This window comes from Panthera pardus, unplaced genomic scaffold (assembly GCF_024362965.1).
Source record: "Panthera pardus isolate Hobbes unplaced genomic scaffold, ASM2436296v1 HiC_scaffold_16, whole genome shotgun sequence".
In the NCBI taxonomy this organism is placed as follows: Eukaryota; Metazoa; Chordata; class Mammalia; order Carnivora; family Felidae; genus Panthera; species Panthera pardus.
In genome coordinates, this window is record NW_026526721.1 from 74721377 (window position 1) to 74743472 (window position 22096).

Below are 22096 nucleotides of genomic sequence, written 5' to 3' on the forward strand. Positions count from 1 at the left end.
GATTGAGGCAGGACTTATAATGTGAAGCTGTATTTTGTGCCTTTTAAGTGATTAAAATGCAATAATATGACTTGGCAGAGAGAGAGGGAGAGAGAGAGAGAGAGAGAGAGAGCGAGCAAGCGAGTGCACCCAGGAGTAATCAGTTTCAATGGTGCTGGTGGCCTGGAGTCTGGAGTCCCACCAAGAGGCAGTGTCCTGAGGGGCAGGTGATGGGGATGGAGACATAGGTCTGTTCTCTCCTTTGGTTGCAGATCCATGTGCCTTTTATGGTTTATGCATTAAACCATAGGGACTGTACCTTTCAGATGACTTTAGGGATTTCCAGGGCTGCTTGTAACATATGTGATTTTTGCCTTACCTGTTGATTTAGGAACCAAGTTCCTGGTGTAATGCATTCCCACTCTTCTCCCATGTCACAGATGAGGAAATGGTCTCAGAGGGAGGAATTTTCCTCCTCTGCCTGCACAGGAGGCAGGGTAAAGGATTGATCACATGTCTCCTCAACCTGCAACCACAGTTTCTTCCTCTTTAGCCTCCGTTTCTCTAATTCCCATGGGGATCATGTACGTGTGGACTGGTAATGCCTCTGGGAAGAGAAGCTTGCCCAGAAGCTGGCACAATGTGCACTTTGGATGGATAATGAAAGAGTGGTTTCCCTTTGGGTCTTCAGCAGCTCTGGACCGCCTTGGGCTCCTTCTGGCCTGGGTTGGAGACGCCTGTTCGGAAATCTGTAGCTGCTTCTCCTCTGGCATCTAATGAATTCCGACTGACTTTGAGTGCTCCTGCGACTCCCCTGCAGTTCTTTAAAGCCCGTCTTCCACATGGAATTGGCAGGTGCATTTAATTGTTTGGGAGCCAGATAAAAATGCTTTGTTCTTTGTTCCTACATTATGCCATTTCACAATATCTCTTCTCCCACAAATTGCTGAGGCTGTTCAATTTGGGCCTTCAATTGGCTCTCTGTGAGCAGATCTTTCAATTTATATTCCAAGGCCTGTTCTTTTTGATTACACGTTTCGGAGATCAGTTAGGTTTCTTAATCTATTTATTCGTACTTCTTTTTGCCTGTCTCTTCTCCCTTTAAATCCCTCCCACTGTGAAAAACATGCAGTCATGGGAAATGCAGGTATTTATTTCTCTTGTCTGGCAACTTAAGATTCTTAAATTTTTTTTTTTGGCTTAGTATTTTTCTTTATGCTTTATTTAGGATGGTGTTAATGATGACGAGAATAATGATGCCATCATCATTATTAAAATGTTTCCTTTATTTTTAATTTTTTAGATATTTATTTTTGAGAGAGAGAGAGTGTATGTGTGTGTGAGAGGGGGAGGGGCAGAGAGAGAGGGAGACACAGAATCCGAAGCAGGCTCCAGGCTCTAAGCCGTCAGCACAGAGCCCGATGTGGGACTCAAACCCATGAACCGTGAGATCATGACCTGAGCTGAAGTTGGACGCTTAACCGACTCAGCCACCCAGGAGCCCGTAAATTTTTCCTTTTTAAGTCTGTTCCTACACTTAGCTCTCAAGTAGGCAGTACGTTATCAGTGAATAAGAGAAACACCCAGAAAGAAAGGCATGATCCAGACTTCACAAAACATGCCAAACTCCACACCAGGTGCCGGGGTAGAGCTGTGGGCAGGATAATCTGGGTCTCTTTCCTTATGGTGTTTAAAGTCTGGATTCCTCTGGGTCCTCATTTTTCCTGTGGGGTAGACATTGTGAGTCTCGTTAACCTGTGAGGAAACTAAAGCTCAGAGTGTAGCAGCATCTGGCCAGGCTCACACAGTCGAAAAGGGTGGGAGGTGGGTTTTAACCCCAAGCGTGGAGTCTCCAGGGCTAGTGTTAGAGTCTATGCTCAAGGAGGATATTCCAACTTGACTTCTAATAAGATGTGGTGGGACATTATGAGATGTAGATCTCTGGTGCTTCCTTTTTTGTGCTATTCATCTTCTCCCCATCTCCACTGTCCATCCGTGAAGTGAAAAAAGGTAGGAGAAGGGGGAAGAGAGGGAAAGAGAGGAGGCTGATGTTCAAAGGAATGGGTTCTTGAATAGAAGAGGAATAGAGTCTTGGCCCTGCTGTGTTTTTACTCTGTGTTCCTAGAACCTTGTTTGTACTATGGAGATGATAGTCCCTACCTCAGTCATTAGAGGATTTAATTTAAAAAGAACACAGAAATGAATGTGAAGTATTTAGCATAGTGCAGAATCAATATTTGCAGGCATTGTTTTTCTATTGGAGCCATTTCTTCATTTACATGTTGGGTGTGCACTTATCGAGTGACATCTGGGTTGTAAATCCCGACACTCTGGTCGTAACCTCTATTTTGGCCCATTGTAGGTACTCAATAAGGCATTGTTGAGAGGACATGGTTACATTTGTGATGAACTGTAATTTGGTGAGCGTCAAATGGTAAAAGTCACATTACATTAAATGCTCCTTCAGTGTAAAAATCTAGTTGTCACAGAAGTGCCCTGGAAAGAAAGAAGCGTCGTGTTCCCACAGGGTCCTCACGGACTAGAGTGATTGCAGGATGGCGTAGGGGCAATGGAGTGAAATGGCCTGAACTGGAAGAAGAGCATGGAAGACTGATGCGGCTGGTGGGATGATGGGTCTTAAAGTCCAGGCTAAGGAACTTAGGCCTCATTCATTCATTCATTCATAATGTGAGGTCATGTGGAGGATGAAGCAGAGTCAATATACTGAACTGTGTCAGAGGCAATTAAAATGGTCTCAGAAGGAGAGAGACGGTGAGGGCCTGACTCAGGGCAATGATAATGGGGAAGAAAAGTAGCTGAGAGAAATCAGAGGTGATGAGATGGTTGAAAAGCACTTTTAAGGATCTGGATTTCCAGGTGGTCGTGAATGTAGAAACAGGCAAACCCAGGGTCATTTGGAAATGTAGTTAAGAGTGCCACAGGCAGAGAATAAGAGGCATCTTGATTAAAGTGACCTGGAATGACTGAGCAGACAATCTGTGGTGAGGACTTCATTCTGAAAATTCCAAGGCACAGTTTGAGGATTTGCCAGATAACTGGGCTTCACCTGTTTCTTTATCCATCTCCCGATTATGGCAGCCAGACTGAGACATTTTCTTTTGTTCCGATTGTTTTCAATTTCCTATGTTTACAGCCTTTGGATTCTAGGAAATGCACGGAAGAACACTTCTTTTTTCCTCCCCATCAGAAAATGAAGAGACTGTTTCTTCTTCTTATTTGAAGTGATCCTTCTTCTCTTTTTTCCCTTCTTTAATAATTCCTAAGAAAATGACCTTAGGAGATGTATATGGAACAGGTTGTGAGGATGGTTCCGCTGAGTGCTAAAAAATACTTAAGAATTCTTTACTGCCAGCTCAGGCAAAAAGAAACAGTGGCTTTGAAATATGGAGCTATTTGTTTCCTATGGTATTCTCTCTCCTTTTACAAGCAAGCCTCCTTTCTAGATAATTTATTTTTGTGGCCATTACACAGATTAAAGAGAGACTGTATAAATAGTGCCGCGTGTTGGAGCCGGCACTGTGCATCCTGATTGCCATCTCTGGTTATGCACCTCACTGAGAGGCTGAGACAGGCTCCCCTCCCCCACTCTCTCCTCCTGAACTGCTTTGTCCCAAGTTCTGCTGCTTGATCATTTCCCTGTTGGCAGAACCTGCCTTTGACCCTCAGCTGCAGTGACAGGGAGCGTGTGCTGGCACTGCTCCAAATGCCTGGGGGGACAACTCTTTACCCAAGCTGGCCAATCATTCCTCACAGCTGCTAGGCTCTTCTAGTCTTTGTTGATATTTCCTTGAAAATTCTGGCTCCACAGTCTGTCGTAGGTTCCTTAGTTTCTTTGACATTGAGCTTGTCTTCTTGTTGGAGACTTTAGGGGATACAGTGATAAGACTTGGACACTGTCCTGGAAGTGGCTCTGGAGGGGAAAGAAGGGGAATGATACTTTTTTTTTTTCAAGTGTGCAATTTCGTGGTTTTGATACATTGACAAAACTGTGCAGCGATCGCCACGATCTAATTCCAGAACATTTTCACCACACGGGGAACAAAGCCCATACCCATTAGCAGTCACTTTCCATTCCTCCTTCCCAACAGCCCCTGCCATTCACCAATCTACTTTCTGGATCTGTGGATTCGCCTCTTCTAGACATTCTGGACATTCCATATAAACAGAATTATGTAATACACAGCCTTTTGTGTCTGGCTTCTTTCACTTAGCGTAATGGTTTCAAAGTTCAACCATGTTGTAGGCTGTAATAATACTTCATTCCTTTTTTGTAGCGAAATAATATTCCATTGTGTGTATAATCACATTTTTTTATGGGAAAAGTATCTTGACTAACATCTTTGGATGTTTTCTGTACTCATTGTTCCATGAACTGTATCATTTTAAATTCATTTGTCTTCATATTAAACCAACTTGGTAAATATACTTATAATCACCACTTTATACCAAAGGAAGGAGGCATAGATAGGTCACACAGCTAACACTCGGCAGAGCAAGCTTGGTGTAACTGCCATCTTGTGCTCTTAACCACCCCATAACCCTCCCTTCCACTCCCACCTTGCAAGTCAGAGGATATAAGACATATTTTAAATTATCATAAACAAGGAGAAGGTTACCCAGGTCTTAAATTACTGTGGGGGTCAGTAGCTCAGAGTTGGCACTGGCCTGTGGTTTGGTGTGGCCGACAGAAAGTGTGTTACACTCTGAACCATTCTTCCATGCCCTTTGGGTTATGGGACTCAGTGGATTCAGGCCAGCACAAGTGCTCAGGCCACATGGAGGTGGGGTGGGGCTCCCATTCACTGCCAGGTTTGGTCTGGGCTGACTTAGGCAGTGGATGGGGCTGAGCCTGATGCCAGAAGTTTACAGACTGTACGTGCACCTGGGTGGGGCTGGGCAGGTAGGAACTTGAGAGCAAGCAGCTTTTTTTTTTTTCTGGAATGTAGAGGAGTACATGCAGGGCAAAGGGCCATATCCAGCTTCTCACATGTGTGATAAGTGATGGAATGAGTGAGAGATACCATGGGTGGGTGCCAGATTTGAGAGCCTGAAACCTCAACTTGAAGAGTCCATGCAGTGAGGTGCCTTGGTGGGCATGGAAACATGCAGTGAGTGATGCCATACTTGTGTGTTGGGCAGTGTAGGTCTTGCCCAAGTCTATCCATGTTTCAGTTACTCTGCTTGAGCTTCTGTCCAGCAGCTGGCTGGGGGGATGCCATCCAGGTCCTTTCTGATGGCATCACAGAGCGAATGTCCTAGGACATGGTATTCTCTAGGGCCTACCTAGTCTTTGCTTTAGTAGAGCCCCTGGGAGTTGTTCTGTGATAGAATACGTCTGTCTCTGGCAGTTCAGTTACTCATTCAATAAATATTTGAGGCCCTGTCGTGTGCCCAGAAGTATTCTAGGCATCTGAGACACACACCATTGAACAAAATGGATAAGGACTCCTGCTCTCTTGGAATTTAGATATTCTATTGGGGGGAAGCAGACAATATATGATTGGCATGATAATAACATTATCATTTTGTTTTTATTTAGTACAGTGAGCGTCATTAAAAGGAAAAGCAGAGCAAAGGGAATGGAAGGAGGTTGAAATGTTAAGTAGAATAAGGAGATGTTGAAGCAAAAATTTGTAGGTGGTTAAAGATGAGCTACAGGAACATCAGGGGAAGGGTCTTCCTCCCAGGGCAGAATTTGAATATGCTCACGGAATAGCGGGGAGGTGAGTGTAGCAAGTGTGAGCATGGATGGGAAGTAGTGGGATGGGAGAGAGACTTCTCACCCCTCCACCATTGGGACAACCCCGGCTTTTCCTCTGAATGGAACGATAGCCTTTTAGGACTGAACAGAGGAGTGACACATTGGGACATAAGCTTTAAAATCTTCCCTCTGGCTGCAGCATTGAGACTCTTACCATGATACTGAACCTGTAGTATGCTAAGTGCACTGCTTTGAGTAGACAGATGACTCAAAAAATTAAAAAGCATGCATGTGGCAGATCCAGAACATGGGGAGTTCTGGAGTCCTCTGTTAGACCCTCAGAGACCCTCCAAATACATTTCTTTACTTGTCTGTGGTCAATCAGAGCCTCATGGGGAAGGGAATACCTTCTACAGCTGAAGCTTTGCCATGCTGTGGTCCTGGTGGATGTGTTTTTTTGCTGCTGACTATACGTGACCAGGCTTTGGATTTTGTTTGCTATAGGAAGACTTAGTAATCAGTACTGAATCATTTACCTACTTTCAGCATAGACTATAAGAAACACAGATGTATGTATATAGCACATAGCATCTGGATGCTAATGTGTTATTAACCTTCTGTAGGTTGATTTATTCCATTTCAGAAGGTTTTCTTCAGATTAGAAGTATGAATTCAAAGGGGGTACTTATAGTCTGCAAAAGACTGGGTCTCTAATGCAATCCCAACTTATTCCATTTGGAGGAGGAAGTAGGTCAGTCAGTAGTCTGTGAATGGACCCCCTCTTACAGCATAAGTATACAATAGTGTTGTATAAAAGTACATATGCCACTTATTTTCTCTGGCTTGATGTGGGGCCTTCTCTGGTCCAGAAGTCTTCAAAGATGCCTCTGGTGTTTGAAGTTCACGCTACGTGTGTTGTACTCCCTTCTCCCCTCCCCATTACTGATGTGTGGGCTAGTTCCTTGGCAAAATGTCAATGCAAATGTTTGTAGAGGCGGGCGAATGAATTAAAAAGCGGAGTAGGCATGTAACTGGCAGACTGAAAGGAAAATGTCAGTTTCTGTGGGTTAAGCAGGATCTTTACGGCATATTTGGCACTCGGCTTCTTCCAAATTCGTCTCCATGAAATAACCTCTCTGTTTTCACACAGGAAATATTTGAATAGCTTTGAAATATGTGTGTAATGCTGGGTATGCGACCAGATGGAAGAGCATTTCTTGGCCGATAAATGTAAACAAGCTGCCGCTGATGTCCATGTTACAGCTGGAGACGTAAATCTACTTTGGCTGGTCATATTTTATTTTTGAGAGTGCTCAGGGCTTTGAAGCTAAGCCCAGACTGAGTTTCTATTTGAATTTTGTGGATGGGGCTTTCATTTGTGTCAATTTTACCTGCCTTTATTGGCTAGAATAATTCATCCCAATGTAAAGTGAATCCAACCGTTAATACTTTTCAGATAGCATCCAAATTATCATTTCCATCTCTGGTTCTCTGGGGAAGGTGCTCTGCACACAGCTTTAGGATATTGTAGTTAAAGGAAATTGTCAGCTAAGGTTATTGAGTTTGTAAAGCAAACTGTGATAGGCACCTGATGTGCTGTTTTGAACTGGGAGTTGTTTTTCCTACAAGAACGTTGGCTTTGGGGCTTTGTGAAGAAGGGTGTTCCACTGTTGTAACCTAAAAATGAAGGAAGGTAAAGTGGCTGCTGTGAATCAAGAACTGTCCTATCCCATACTTTCTTGTTGAATCCAACTCTTTAGGCAAGTTGATCTTATTCCTATTTTTATAATGAGGAAAGTTAGCCTTTGAGTGACACCAGTCCCAAGATCCCTGAGAGTTAGTGACAGAGCCAAGAATTGGACCTAGTTCTAATCTACTCAAAAGCCCATGTTCTTTTTACTGTCTGGTTATCTCCAGGGAAGGAGCAAGGTCGTGTTTGTTAAGCAGATCCCAAAAGATTTTTTCCTGACGGATCATATGTTTCTTAATCTCTCAGTGATTAAATGGAGAACCTATGACCTTACCTGATTATGACTTTATTTTCAACACTTACTCAGGAAAAGTAGTGTTGGTGCTCAGAGACTCGATCAGCTGGATCTTGTTTTGACAAATAACTATGTGATTATCTTCCAGCTCTGTGACTCTGAGACCATAAAGACTCAGGAGTGGCTCCTTTCAGGCTATTTCCAGAGTGTCTGTCTCCATGTGGTGGTTAGTCTTCTCCAACTGGGCTGTAATTGCTACCTCCAAATAAAAGGGTTCAGGGAACCTGGAAACCAGATCATCTGGGGGATCTGAAATAAATTTACATTGAAAAAAATCCATTGGCATTTAATAAAAATGTTTGCAGGAGTCAAGGTGCCCATGCATACACCTGTCTGGGCTTGTGCCACACTCTTACATCTTGATGCAGGTATGATAGAAAAGTAAACATGGTTAAGTCCCAAGAAGACCACAGACTTAAAGGTTATGATATGTGGAGCAGAAGTGATAGATGGTCCCTGGCTTTGTTATCTTAGGGATCCCCTTCCAGCAGTGTCCTGAATGCAGCTTGGTCAAATGATGGCTATTTCTCCGGTTTTAAATGAAACTGCGTGACCTCTTTGTTCAGGGTATTTTTGGTGTGTTTCCAATCAAAAGAGATTTGTCTGGGGTTCCAAATCTCTGAGTTCTATCAGGGGTAATACTGTGGGTGGATGAGGAGGGGGATCAGTGGTGTGGATCTGTCTCTATGCACGTGAACACATTGACCCGAGCATGTGGTTGTGGTGTGGCGGGGGTGGGGATGGCAGGGGGAGGGTGAGAAAGAAGGAGAAGTGTACCAGGTAATTAGATATAAAAATAAAACAAAACCAGGGTGTCCGAGTGGCTCAGTCGGTTGAGTGTCTGACTTCAGCTCAGGTCATGATCTCGCGGTTTGTGTCATTTGCTGACCGCTCAGAGCCTGGAGCCTGCTTCGGATTCTCTGTCTCCCTCTCTCTCTGTCCCCCTCTCTCTCTGTCCCTCCCCCATTCACTCTCACTCTGTCCCTTTCAAAAATAAATAAACATTAAAAAAATAACAAAACAAAATGCCAAAACAGCCTACGCCATAGGATTATTAGGAAAATCTACTGAAATAATATGTATGAAGTGCTCTAAGCCTGGCATCTAGTAAGTACTTAATAAATACTGTTTTTTAATGTCTTTACTATTGCTTCTATTACAGTGGTTATATGCATATCAAATGTGCATGGGAGAAAGACTTATGAAATACTAAGATATGCTATAAGTTTTATAACATAACTGATAGAATTAGGTGATGGCTATGATTACGATATAATTCAGACAGTTGAGAAGGTTGGGTATTCAATGAGATCTTTATAATGATTTGGCTAAAGGCATTATATTAGACTATAATGCGGATGTGGACTCTTGTGTACTACTTGTTTGAAGCCTCTGGTGGAGGGCAAAGGGAGTGACCAGAGTGAAATTTGACACGTCCTTCCAGTGAGGCCTTCACAGTGCTTGGGGGGCGGGGATGGTGGGGGGAGTGGATGGCAGAGATTATCAACCTGGCAGGGTGAAGAAACATTAACAGCTGAGATATGAATTATGGACTAAGGAGGCCTAGAATTTCCTTACCTTTGCCACCCTCCTGTCCTGTGGTAGAAATTTATTATGACTGGAGCATAGATGTGGATGCCCACCAAGGCAGGGGATGGAGAGGAAATGTGCTGCAAATGGCAGTCGTGATTATTGATGCAAGATGGGCTCTAACCACAAAGATCACCAGTGACTCCGTACTGGGACAAGAGAGTCTTTTTGGATGCCAAGACCATTTGCCTGAGTTAGGGATGGTGCATTGTTCTTCCTGTGACTCGTAACTGATGAAAGTGGTTGCAGTTTCTTTTTCCTTGGCTCTTAAATACAAAAGGAGAAAACCTTACTCAGTAAATTATGTCATTTGAAGAATGTGTGCTGGTCACCCTATGATCCTTCTGCCACAATTCTTTATGCTTCTTCATCACTTAGTCTGCAACTTCGAGCTTCCCAAGAAAATGGGGCAATGAATACATGTGTTTCTTTTAATTTTGAATCAGATTTACTTAGCAGCCAAGTCTATAGTGAGTAGAGGATCATTCTTATTTAAGAGGCTGTTAATCACCAATTGTAAAAGTTCCAAGTGGGAACTGACTGGCCAGAGCTTTTGTCTTGTTGGCATTCCTTTGGAGGAAATAAGGAGAGAGGCTGCCAGCTGCCTGGTTGAGAGAGGGGAGGCTTAGAAGTGGACTTTCTCCTACAGATCAAAGAGAGGCTCTTTGCTTATTCAGCTTTCTCTTTATCAGGCAAAACGTGGTGGGTAAGAATGGTGTCCTTGTGAAGGAACAGGCTGGGATTGGCCATGGGAGGTAATGTGGGGAAGGGGTCCTGTTGGGGGGAAGGGTTTTGACGCATCTCATCTCCCTCTGGAGTTCCCAACCTGTTGGAAATTGGGAGCACAGAGTAGGGGTGTCCTCGGACTCCACCTGATCTCACTCAGTGGGTTTTGTTGGCTCCATTTGCCAGAGGGGAGAAATGATGGGGGTGGGGGGAAGGCAGAGATCTGCTTGTAAACAGAGGTGGGTGGTGCCATGTTGTTTACCTCCCTCACCTGTGTTTGGGGATTGCATCTAGAGCTTTGGCATCACGATAGCTATGTGGCATCATCTGCTAATTTACCCATCTGTCAGTTTGTGAAAAGGAAGGAGAGGGGAAGGTATGGAGTGCTGCAGGGAGACGAACTGTCTAAACTCATTCCCTCCTGAAAGGCTGAAAGTAAAATAAAAATAAACTTGAACATTCATGGGCATTGTGTATCCAGGCCAGATTACCACAGAGGCAGGAATGAGGTAAGCGAGAAGGCCTGGCTGGGTGGGGAGGAAGCCATTCAGGTGGTTTTGGTGTAGGGTTCTGGCCAAGGGAGGCAGACATAGAAGGAACAGGATTGAGTGGATATCCAGCTCTGGCCCAGAAGAGCCATAATCAGTAATGAAGTGAGCACAGTTTGAAAGGAGTCAGGAGAGCAAGGTGCTCTGGCCCAAGTCCGGTGGTTTGGACTCAGTCTACACATGGCAGGCAAGTTCCAGGATATGCTTGGAAGGGTGCCATCCGTGGCTGCTGGCAAGCCTGGGCTGGGGACTGTGTAGGCACCTCTCTCCCATAGTCTTCTTGACCAGTGGACAAGGGGGGTGATATTTACTTCTCTTTTACTGATGGGGGAACCAATGCTCAGGAAAGCAAAATAGCTGCTAAGTGGCAGAGCCGGGATGGGAATACAGGTGTTCTGTTTCAGTGTCCAGAGCACTTTCTTCCCTCACCAGCTCTGGTTTATATGTGCATGATGTACACACTTCCTCTGACAGATTTTAGTGTCACCCAAACAGAGATATGTTTAGATTTCTGTGAATTTAACTAGTCCAATTTTCATGAGCAAATGTCCCTACCTCGATTGCTTTTGAACCGAGAAGGGTGCATCTCTGTAGTGCCAGCACGGTATGTGGTTGCAGAGCTGGCCCCTGAGCTGTGGTGACAGTCCTGGGTCATCATAGCAGGTGGAGGGGAAGCACGGGTTACTGAAGCTGGGTTCTTAGCACCTTGGCTCATGGGAAGCCTGATCAGCGTTCTGCTACAACATACTGGAGACAGGAAAGAGCTTGCTTTCAGACAGGAAGGAGCTTGCTTTCGGTGTTTGTCTTTTGTAGTTCCACCAAAAGGGCTGACTTAGTGGTGGGCAAGCCTCTGGCAAGCTCCAGAAGTGGCTGGTTGAGCCACTTTTTTGGCCAGGGTTGAATCATGTTACTCCCTTAGTAAAAGCATACATGTTTCCCCACCGTCTGTAAGGTAAGGTTCAAATTTCTTTTGGAATCCCAAACCTCTTCAACTTGGCTTGAGCCTCCCTTTGCACCTGGTCTCCTGGGAATCTCCCTCTCAGGCCACCACAGAGCCAGTCTTCCAGGCTCTGTGAATGGCCTTTGCCACTGCCTCCCTATCAGGACACTAATTGGCTTTTGAATGTCACCTGTTCCATTAGGTCTGCTTCCCCTTCCCCCCAATAGTCAGCCTTTGGTTAGTCGGCTGTGACCACTTTCTGTCTCTGCTAGACTGCCCTAATCCTTGCTTCCCTCAGCTCACATACCAATCCTTATCTCACAGGACTGTGCAGACTGCTGGGTGTGTAGAAGATGCTTGACATTTGCTGAGTTAAAGGGCTCAGGTTTTGTTTCTGCATGGGATCAGTAAATCTCTGAGCACAGTGCATTCATCGGAGACTCTTTGGAAGACTGTTTCTTTATCTTCCTCCTTTCCACTGTGGGATCACGTGAAACAGAAAGACTGCTGGGCTTGGAGTTCAAGAAACCAGGATGCTAGTCCTGATCTACTCTCCAGCCTGTGTGACCTGGGCCAGAGCAGCCTCAGTTTCCCTAGCAATGAAATGAGTGTGAGCCCACTGATCCTCTGTCGGAGTTGCACTAAACCAGGTGGGCACTAGCCTTGTGCATCTGGATGTGCTTTTTTCACCCCAGTGGCATGTGGCTTCCTTTCCTCCAGTCCCTTAAGACTGTTAATTGAGGACCGTCTGCCATAGAGTAGGGCCCTTTTGTCCATTTGACTAGAATGGCCCTAAATGTACCCAATGTTGGCGGCAGCTTCGAAAGCCTCTGAGTAATTGGATGGCATCCACTTCCCTGAGATCCCAGATATCCCACAATCTAAATGTGCTTTGAATCTCCTTTGGCATTTTGATGATTTTTCTCCTGTTACATAGGATGACCGGACAAGATTGATAAAACCAATATCATTTCTCCGTGCTTTCCTCCTCAGACCTGCCACTGTTGTGAAGGATTGTTTTTGGAAGGCCTGTGGATCACTCCAACAGTGGGTCCTCTTTTATTAGTATTTGACTTTATTTTATTAAAGATAACAGTGTCATTTGGAGTCAGTTCTTGAGGTTGAGGTGATTTAAGGGAAAACAGATCTTACCCATTTACTCTAATTCTGTGTCTGTAATGTCTACAATATTTATGGCATTAATTTCGTAGGCAATGTATTGTATACCAGAACAGCATGTTATATACATGAATGGTGGCGCCTTGACTGAAGTATGTGTCCCGTGGTAGCTTTGTCCTCAGGCACGTGACTAAATATGCACACAGATTAAATGGACGAGTGAGTGTTCAGAAACCTTGGTCTCTGGCAGGCGGCTGTGAGAGGCCAGGGTTGACATGCTGAACCGTGTTCACGACATCCCTCTTGTTCTCCATTCCTACCTCAGCTGCTCTCTGGTTCTGCTTTTTATTTCCTCCTCTGGATCATTACAAAAGGCTCCTGTGTGAATTTCTGGGTTTATGTTGTCCGTGCCCACCAGTCAAATCTCCCAATCCTGGTTACTGCCTAGTCACCCCCTTCCTCAAGGACCCTTACTCCATTGCCCGAGTCAGAAGAAAACCCTTGGCTGACACTTCCCTGCCCCTGTGTCTGCATTATTCATGTCTGCAGTATGGAGTCCCCCACCCTTCACAAACTCATCCTCCCTTCAAAACCTACTTGTGTGACTAAGAACTCCCAGGTTTCAGGGATTTCTTCTACCAAACCTTGCAGCTCTTAGTGTGGCCGAATGTATTGGTTATTTAGTGCCGTGTAACAGATTACTGTACAATGTAAAACAATAAACATATATTGTCTCCCACAGTTTCTGAAGGTCAAGAATCCGTAAGTGGCTTAGGTGGGTGGTTGTGGTTCAGGATTTTTCCTGAGGTTGTAGTCTGGCTGTCAGTCAGAACTGCAGCCATCTGAAGTTTTGACTGGGGTGGAGGATCCACTTCTAGGCTCACTCATGGGGCTCTTGGCAAGAGACCCCAGACCTTCTCTACTCAGTCCTCTCCATAGGACTGCTCAATGACATGGCAGCTGGCTTATCCAAAGTGAGTGATCAGAAAGACAAACAAAGATGGCAGCTGCAGTGCCTTTTGTAACCTAATCCTGGAAGTAAAACCCATCACTTCTGTTGGGCCCATTGACCAACCGTGGTACATTGTGGAAGATGACCGCTCGAAGATGTGACTAACAGAAAGTGAGGTCATTGGGGGCCACATTGGGTTTTGATTACCGCCCCTGCCCTGTCTTTTTGCATGTATATGTTGTTTTTCCAGCTAGTCCCAGGGATGATTAGAGATCAGAGACTGGTCTCATTCACTGCTGTTGCTCCCATACTTCATTCAAAGTGCTTTTCACAGAGCTGCTTAGTTCGTCTTCACAATAATCTGTTGGGCTTTTTAAAAACTAATTAATTAAAACAGATGCAGGAAACTAAGGTCCAGAGGTATTAGTTATCTAAGTCAATCAGCTACTATATGACAGAATTTGTGAATTCATTCCCAGGTCTTTTCTGATCTAAAACTTTGGTGTTTTTTGTTTTGTTTTGTTTTTCATTTTACACATGATTTGCCGATTATGACTTCTGTAAAATATTTGCTACAACCCGCATCCTGTCTATCAGCTTTGGCGATAATTTAGAGGAACAACTTGGGAGCAGCCAGCGGTACAGGGAAGTATTTGTATAAAGCAATTCCAAGATGGGAAAAGTTTCTAAGAGATTGTCCCAACCAATGGAAATTTCATCTTCTGGGATTTCATCTGTTCAGCAATGGTTTAAGTGAAGCCCCTGATTTATCTGCCTGTTCTACCGAACAAGGGAGCTTCAGAGGCCCATACAAGTGTCACGTTTCAGCAGGTTTTTCTTGTGTGGTCATCCCAGGAAGTCTTGCCTGTTACCTTCTACCGCAAGACACACAAGACACTGCCTAGCACAAAACCTTGCTCATGTGTTTCAGACAAAATGAGAACAGACTCTTGGTCTTCTGGGTTTTGTGGGATTAAGTCATAATTTAAATTGGAATATCTCCTGATAAATCGTCCTAGATTCCATGACTCCGTCCACAGGGAGCCTGGTGTGGTGGTGGGGGGGAGGAAAGGGAAGGAAAGAAAAGAAAAAAAGGGAAAAAAAGGAAAAGGAAAGTCCTTGCTGTACCTTCGAACACAGAGTTATGGTGGTGGAATTAAAGGAGCTTTGATTTTCTTTTTCATTTTGAACAAAACTCTGGCCCCCATAGTTGGCTTTCAAAATGTGGAATGAGTACAAGTGTTTCTAATTTCAGTCATTCTTCCTTTATTCTCTGCAAAAAGGGGAACACGACAGGTGGCTTTCTAAAACTTGAACACCTCGAGCTTTGTGTTCCCTCTCATGATCATCTTTTATGTCTGCAGGGGGCATTTAGACTTATTCTAGTAATGGTCCTTTGGGTTTTTGACTTACTGGCTGAAGATACTTTTTTTTTTTTTTTTTATTCTTGATTTAGGTATGTCCTCCACCCCTTAAGCCTGGAAAAGTTTTGAGTACTGGTTTTTCAAGCTCTTTTCTTATCTCTACATGGGTATTTTTTCATTTTTTATTTTTTTTCCCCGTCACTGTCATAGGGTGGTTTAATATTACATGTCTCGCCACAGTGCATTTTCCCAAAATTGCGGAATTTCTTGGATCTCTTCAAAGAGTCCAAAAACACTGGGGAGAAGGAGAGGATGAGAAAGGGATTTGAAAAAGAATTGGGAATGAGATTTCTTAGACACTTTCATACTCTGAGGTGGTTATAAGTTGTTTTCTGCATAGATTGACATTCTCTCTCTCTTTTTTTAAATTTTTATTCATTTATTTTTAATTTTTTTTAATGTTTATTTATTTTTGAGACAGAGAGAGACAGAGCTTGAGCGGGGGAGGGACAGAGAGAGAGAGGGAGGCACAGAATCCGAAGCAGGCTCCAGGCTCTGAGCTGTCAGCACAAGGCCCGACTCAGGGCTTGAACTCGTGAACCGTGAGATCATGACTTGAGCTGAAGTCTGCCACTTAACTGACTGAGCCACCCAGGTGCCCCAAATGTTTATTTATTTTTGAGAGAGAGAGAGAGCACGAGTGGGGTGGTGCAGAGAGAGGGGGGCATGACAGAGGATCTGAAGCAGGTTCGTGCTGACAGGAGAGCCTGACGTGGGGCTTGAACTCGTGAACCATGAGATCATGACCTGAGCCAAAGTTGGACGCTCAACCAACTGAGCCACCGAGGTGCCCCAGATTGACATTATATTGAGCAGCTGTACTCTGAGTCAAATTCTTTTCTCTGGAGCTCTGAGGAAGTTCCCATTCTGATGACGGTAGTATTCTCTCTCACTATTTTGTTTCCATGTCCGCATATGTCTATATGCAAATAATACTTAAATATTCATGTGGAGACATACCTGCAAGCACAAAATATTTCCAGAAACGTCCATATTTATGTGCAGTTCCTTCCTCTCACCCCTGCCAATATGAATGGGCATTTAAAACTTCAGGGGAGCAATTATTAGTCCTTGAGAGAAGTTACCTGGTCAGGTGGCTTTGGTCAGTTTAGGTACATTTTACAGGGCCTACCCAGACATAATTCCTAGGAATGCCGCAGGTAAGACCCGACACCAGAAAGAAAACACAGTTTGGAGCAGGAAGAGGAGTGTCCCTTTTGAAAGGATTTCCTTAGCACCCAAGGGTTGCTTTGCCCCTGGAGGGAAAGTACACAAATCCAGAGAGAATATATGCAAAAGGAATTAAGCGACCTGGCATGCTGACCTCATTACCCTCTGATACGTATACCCTCACTTACAACAAACATGGTGACAATCATCGTTATTAGTATGTAAAGCCATTAGCTATTTGCCCAGTACTGCATGGGTTCTGTCTTTGACTTCACAACATCCCTGCCCCCAAGTCCACTCCTTTACCACCATGAAGAAGTAAGTCCTGTTCATTTTGTAAAGAGAGAGGGTAGTAGTAGCTCAGTGACTAAATGGTGTAACTAGCTCAAACTGGGAAAGCAGAATTTCAAACCCAACGCTTTTTTTATCGCCCAAGAACCCAAGCCTTTTTGACTTCTAATTTAGTACACTTCCCTGCCTCTGTCCCTAACTTAACTGCGCGTTCACTAGCTTGACTTCATAAAAGGGGAATCATATATTTTTGGTTCTATTATTGCTTCTTTCTTTCATTCCTGCTCCCATATTTCATGAGGTCAAGACCGTAGACGCTTTTGTGTTTCTAGTTTCCATTCCATTCTCAGAATATGACAGACATTGACAGACACTGGAAATCATGGTAGTTGAAAATATGCCCACAGAATCTTTGACATTCCCTTCAGAAGATGGAGCCTATTCTCCTTGGATGTGGGCTGGCCTTAGTGACCCATTTCTAACAAGTAGAAAAAAGTAAAGATGACAATGTGTGTCTTTAGAGACTAGATATAAAAGGCACCATGGCTTCCTCCTTGCTCTCTCTACTGGATCACTCGCACCAAGGGAAGTTAGCTGCCCTGTTATGAGGACATTTAGGATGTCCTATGGAGAGGCCCATGTGGTGAGAAACTGAGGCCTCTGGTCAAGAATTTGGAAATGGATTATTTAACCCCAGTCAAGCCTTCAGTTAATTACTTAACAGCTGCCTCACCAAAGACCCTGCATTAGAAATACCCAGCCCCACCATGCCTGAACTCCTACCTTACAGAAACTGAAAGATAAGAAATGCTTGTTTTAAGTTCTGGGTGTTGTGTTATGTAATAACACACAAAGTAATATAGAAATGAAAGGTTACGAACCCCAAAGAGCTCCGGGCCTATGCTTCACGTCGTTGATGTTACTGACTCAATGATACAAACTGTGATTTATAGACACCAGCTATTTCTCTGTTGTTTTCTTTCAACTCTGAGAAAATCTACAGCAGTTTTGAGTGTTTTCCAAATGATATAATACCGGGGGATCATTTAAAAACCCACGATCGAAGGCCCCACACAGGCCCATGAAATGGAACAGTCTAAGGACGGGGTTTTGGAATTTCCATTTCCAAAAACCCCTTTGAGATGATTCAGATGCAGACAGCCTGAGCTTGTCCAAGGAGTACTGTTTGGGAACCACTGAACTAGAACACTTTCCCCTTATTTCAGTTCTGATCGTGAAGATTTAATTTGGTTTAGTTCTCTTGTAGGGCCTCATCTTAACGTCTTCCATGATAGGGGAGCATGCCTTGGAATGAAAAACTGTTGTCAGATCTGCAGCTCGATGCCCCCTGCAAGCCCCATTTTGTGTTTGGCATGGAGCCCACGTCAGACCAGGGCTGTTCTGTTCAGGCATCACGTGGGACCAAGAACAGAGAAGAGAGGTTCCAATGCAAATGTTGAGTCTACTGCCTGGTATTAGTCTCAAAATTAGGCATGTTTCTGTTTAAGTGTCTCCCCATGTATACAGATCTCAGGAGGCTCCTTTGGGAAAGGAAGGAGCACAGAGGAGAATTGATAGCTATGGAGAGCACTCTGGGGGACACTTGTTGGCCTTCTAAAATGAAGGAAGAAGTCCCAGTCCCACACTCCGCTCAGTAGGTGCTGACAGAGTTCTGGCACAAGCAGAGCGTATTTTAAAAACGTGTTGTTAGTTCTTCGGTGAAATATTCTAATCCTAACAAAAAATCACTTCTTCATCCAACGTGGATACTCCTGGGAGGTCACTGTCCCTGGGCACTGTCCAGGTGCCACAGAGGAGCCTGGGGCTCTATCCTGTGATGTACAGTGCTTTTCCACAATGGTGGTGATAGAGCTGGACCTTGAGTCTGCACCTGTATATTCTTACAGCTTCTTGGTGATCCGTGTACGATGACCGAGGAGGTAAATCACACAGACAACATCTAGCATATGGAAAGGTAAATTTTTAGTAAGCTCCTAAATAGGACTCTGATCCTCAAAAAAAGAACAAACAAAAGAAACAAATAAAATTAGTTCTTCAGGCATCGTGACTAAATACTGGGTATAACTTCTGTGATGTATACCATCTGGATGTCTCTGCCAAGTGTCAATGTTTGTTGTATGATCTGCATTTTTTTTGTTTTGTTTGTTTTTTTATTCGTTTTTGAGAGAGAGCGTGAGTCGAGGAGGGGCAGAGAGAGAGAGAGAGAGAGAGAGAGTGAGAGGAAGACATAGAATTTGAAACAGGCTGTAGGCTCTGAGCTGTCTGCACAGAGCCCAACGCAGGGCTCAAACTCGGGAATGGCGAGATCATGACCTCAGCTGATGTCGGACGTTCAACCGACTGAGCCATCCAGGCTCCCCTGATCTGCATTTTTAAAATTTTTTTTAATGTTTTATTTTATTTTTGAGAGAGAAGGAGACAGTGTCCAAGTGGGGGAGAGGCAGAGAGAGGGGGAGACATAGACCTGAAGCAGGCTCCAGGCTCTGAGCTGTCAGCACAGAGCCCTGATACAGGGCCCGAACTTGTGAGCCACGAGACATGACCTGAGCCAAAGTTGAATGCTCAGCCACCCAGACACCCCTGTGATCTGCATTTTTTTAAAGAGAAAAAGTCTGGGGGTTGGGGGTGGGTGTTGAGTGTTCCTATTTCCCCCATGAGCTTTGATCTAAAGTCTCTTCTGGTACCACGCAAGTATGTGACCTTGGAAAAGTCACTTTCCTGCTTTAGAACTCAAGTCTTCCCATTAGACAAAGGAGAGATGTAGACACATCTGTGATCCAAGTTGTTATCTAAAGCAGTGAATCAATCAGCACTGTATTAGTTGACTAGGGGTGCTCTAATGAAATATCACAGACTGGGTGGCTTCAACAACAGATTTATTTCCTCACAGTATTGGAGGCTGGGAATCCGAGATCAAGGTGTCAGCAGGTTTAGTTTCTCCTGAGACCTCTCTCCCTGTCTTGCAGATGCCTTTCTTCTCACTGTATCCTCACATGGCCTTTCCTCTCTGTACATGAGTTCCTAATGTCTCTTTGTCCAATTTCTTCCTCTTTTTTTTTTTAACTGTTTATTTATTTATTTTTGAGAGAGAGGGCACACGGGAGGCACTGTTAGTTCAGAGCCCGATATGGGTAGGGCTTGAACTCACCAACCTTGAGATCATGACTTGAGCAGAAACTAAGAGTTGGACACCCAAGTGACTGAGCCACCCAGGTGCCCCACCCATTTCCTCTTCTTATAAGGACACAAGACAAATTGGATTAGGACCTACCCCAATGGTGTCATTTTAACTTAATCATTTCTTTAAAGTCCCCATCTTTAAATATAGTCCCATTCGGAGATACTGGGGGTTAGAGCTTCAAAACAGCGAATTGGGGGGAATACAATTCAGCCCATAACAAGCATCCAGATTACCTTCACAATTATTAGAGATCCATTGTGAAGCACTGGCTGGGGGTAGATGTGGGGCAGTGTTGGGTATCTATAGCAGAGGTAGAACAGATAGAATCAGCCCCCTTGAGGCATCTGGTCGTTTCCCCACTTTTCCAGAGAAAAGTTCTGAGATTATCTCTGGAGTTCAGTAGAGTCAAAGTTAAAGTCACAGAATGCTAGCAATAAAGGAGATCTTCAAATAATGCCCCTATTTAATATTAAAAGAAGTGGAGGGCTAGAGAGGTGTTGCACTATGTTTAATTAATTTTTTTTTTTTTAACGTTTTATTTATGAGACAGGGAGAGACAGAGCATGAACGGGGGAGGGTCAGAGAGAGAGGGAGACACAGAATCTGAAACAGGCTCCAGGCTCTGAGCAGTCAGCACAGAGCCCGACGCGGGGCTTGAACTCACGAACAGTGAGATCGTGACCTGAGCCGAAGTCGGACGCTTAACCGACTGAGCCACCCAGGCGCCCCTGCACTATGTTTATAATTAGGTCTTGATTTACAACTCAATTACATCTGCTCAAAGACAAATCAGAGTATATAACCATAGTTTCTGACCTCAGTGTTGCCTCACTCCAACACCTCTGAGACACCCCAACTTAGGAGTGGTATGACATTTTTCCAAGCTCCAAGGAGGAGAGGATATGATGGTACTTCACCGGGATGTGCTAAGAACATTCCCAAAATAGTGACGTTCTGTAATCAAAAGCTTTTTGTCGAGGGAGAGGGCTTTTTCAACACTTTCTTCTTGCTCTCCCAAAGGAGGGCAGTTTTCTCACTATGAGTTATAGGATCAAGGGTAGTATATCTATAAATTGGCAGAGTTTTTCTTTATAGTTAAACAGGTGAAAAATAGCCAGAAACAATAATAAAAGTGATCCATTTAGCTCTTTAGTTTAATTCCAGAGTTAGGACTAGAAACAATTTTTGGTGTCTAAAACTTTTAGAAACCAACAGACTGTTGAAATGTACTAAGAAATTACATCCAATTGCTATCATTTCTTTTCTGGAGTCCATAAGTGGCTTGAGATTCAGAGATGTGACCTGGCACTTTCTCTGGGTTAAGTGGAATAAAATTTGCAAATATTGGTTGTATACTTTCAAGAAATTTTTTAGGGGCGCCTGGGTGGCTCAGTCAGTTGAGCGTCTGACTTCTGCTCAGATCTCAATCTCACAGCTTGTGAGCTCGAGCCCTGCGTTGGGCTCTGTGCTGACAGCTCAGAGCCTGGAGCCTGCTTCGGATTCTGTGTCTGCCTCTCTCTCTGCCCCTTCCACTCATCTTTTTCTCTCTCTCACAAAAATAAACATTAAAAAAATTTTTTTTAAAAAGAAATTTTTTGAAGATCATGGGTATATCAAATAAGAATAATCCTGTCAGGTATCTCTACCTGTGATAGAAAACAATGGTTTACATAATTCAACAGACATCTCAATTTGTCCTGGGAAAGAAATTCTGGGAGCATCATATTGGTGGTCCCCATTTGTCTTACTCCCATGATAAAATATCTAGCATGTACCCTCGTTAGCCTACTGAGAGAAAGGCTGCCAGCTTTTCCCAGAATCTGAAACAGGGACATCTGTGTTTAAGGACTGGCTACTTCTTATTTATAAAGTGAATTATCTGAGTGTAAAAATAGAGATATTTTTTAATATTGTGCCAGAATGATCTGACCCTTTTATTGTATGTCTGCTGTTCATGAGACAGAATATTTGCACCACAGACCCACTGCCTATTTTCAGAGAGTTCCAAAATGATTTATTCATTCAACAAATATTTTAGTGAGGCATCCTGTGCTAGCCCCTAGCGACCGAGCAGTGAACAACAACAACAAAGACATGCCCTGTTATTGTAGTGAGAAAGATAGGCCTTCATAAAATAATTTCACATTTGAAAGGAAAACTGCAAGTTGGGCTACACTTTCCAAAAGAAATGAACGTGATTCTGGGAGATTCAGAAGCAGATAAGCAAGGAGCCTGCCCCAGGCTGGAAGGCGTCCCTGGGAACCTCATTCTGGGCTGAGAAATGGTGGGGGAGGGGGAGGCTAAGCCAGAAGGCCTGAGCTGTGGTGACAGGAGACCAGGGTCACACAGAGGGAAGGGCATGTACCTGAAGGAGGCATAATGGAAAAC

At 44.1% G+C, this 22096-nt stretch overlaps 1 protein-coding gene and 1 non-coding gene across 2 annotated transcripts in view; both read left to right on the forward strand.

Moving 5' to 3' along the window:
* The window catches only part of MB21D2 (Mab-21 domain containing 2), a 113904-nt gene that overhangs the window by 52690 nt on the left and 39118 nt on the right, over positions 1–22096 (forward strand). The gene's annotated exons all lie outside the window — the stretch shown is intronic.
* LOC128777495 (small nucleolar RNA SNORA73 family) lies at positions 18264–18468 on the forward strand. Its single transcript, XR_008422742.1, has one exon. It is a non-coding gene; the product is annotated as a small nucleolar RNA SNORA73 family (small nucleolar RNA).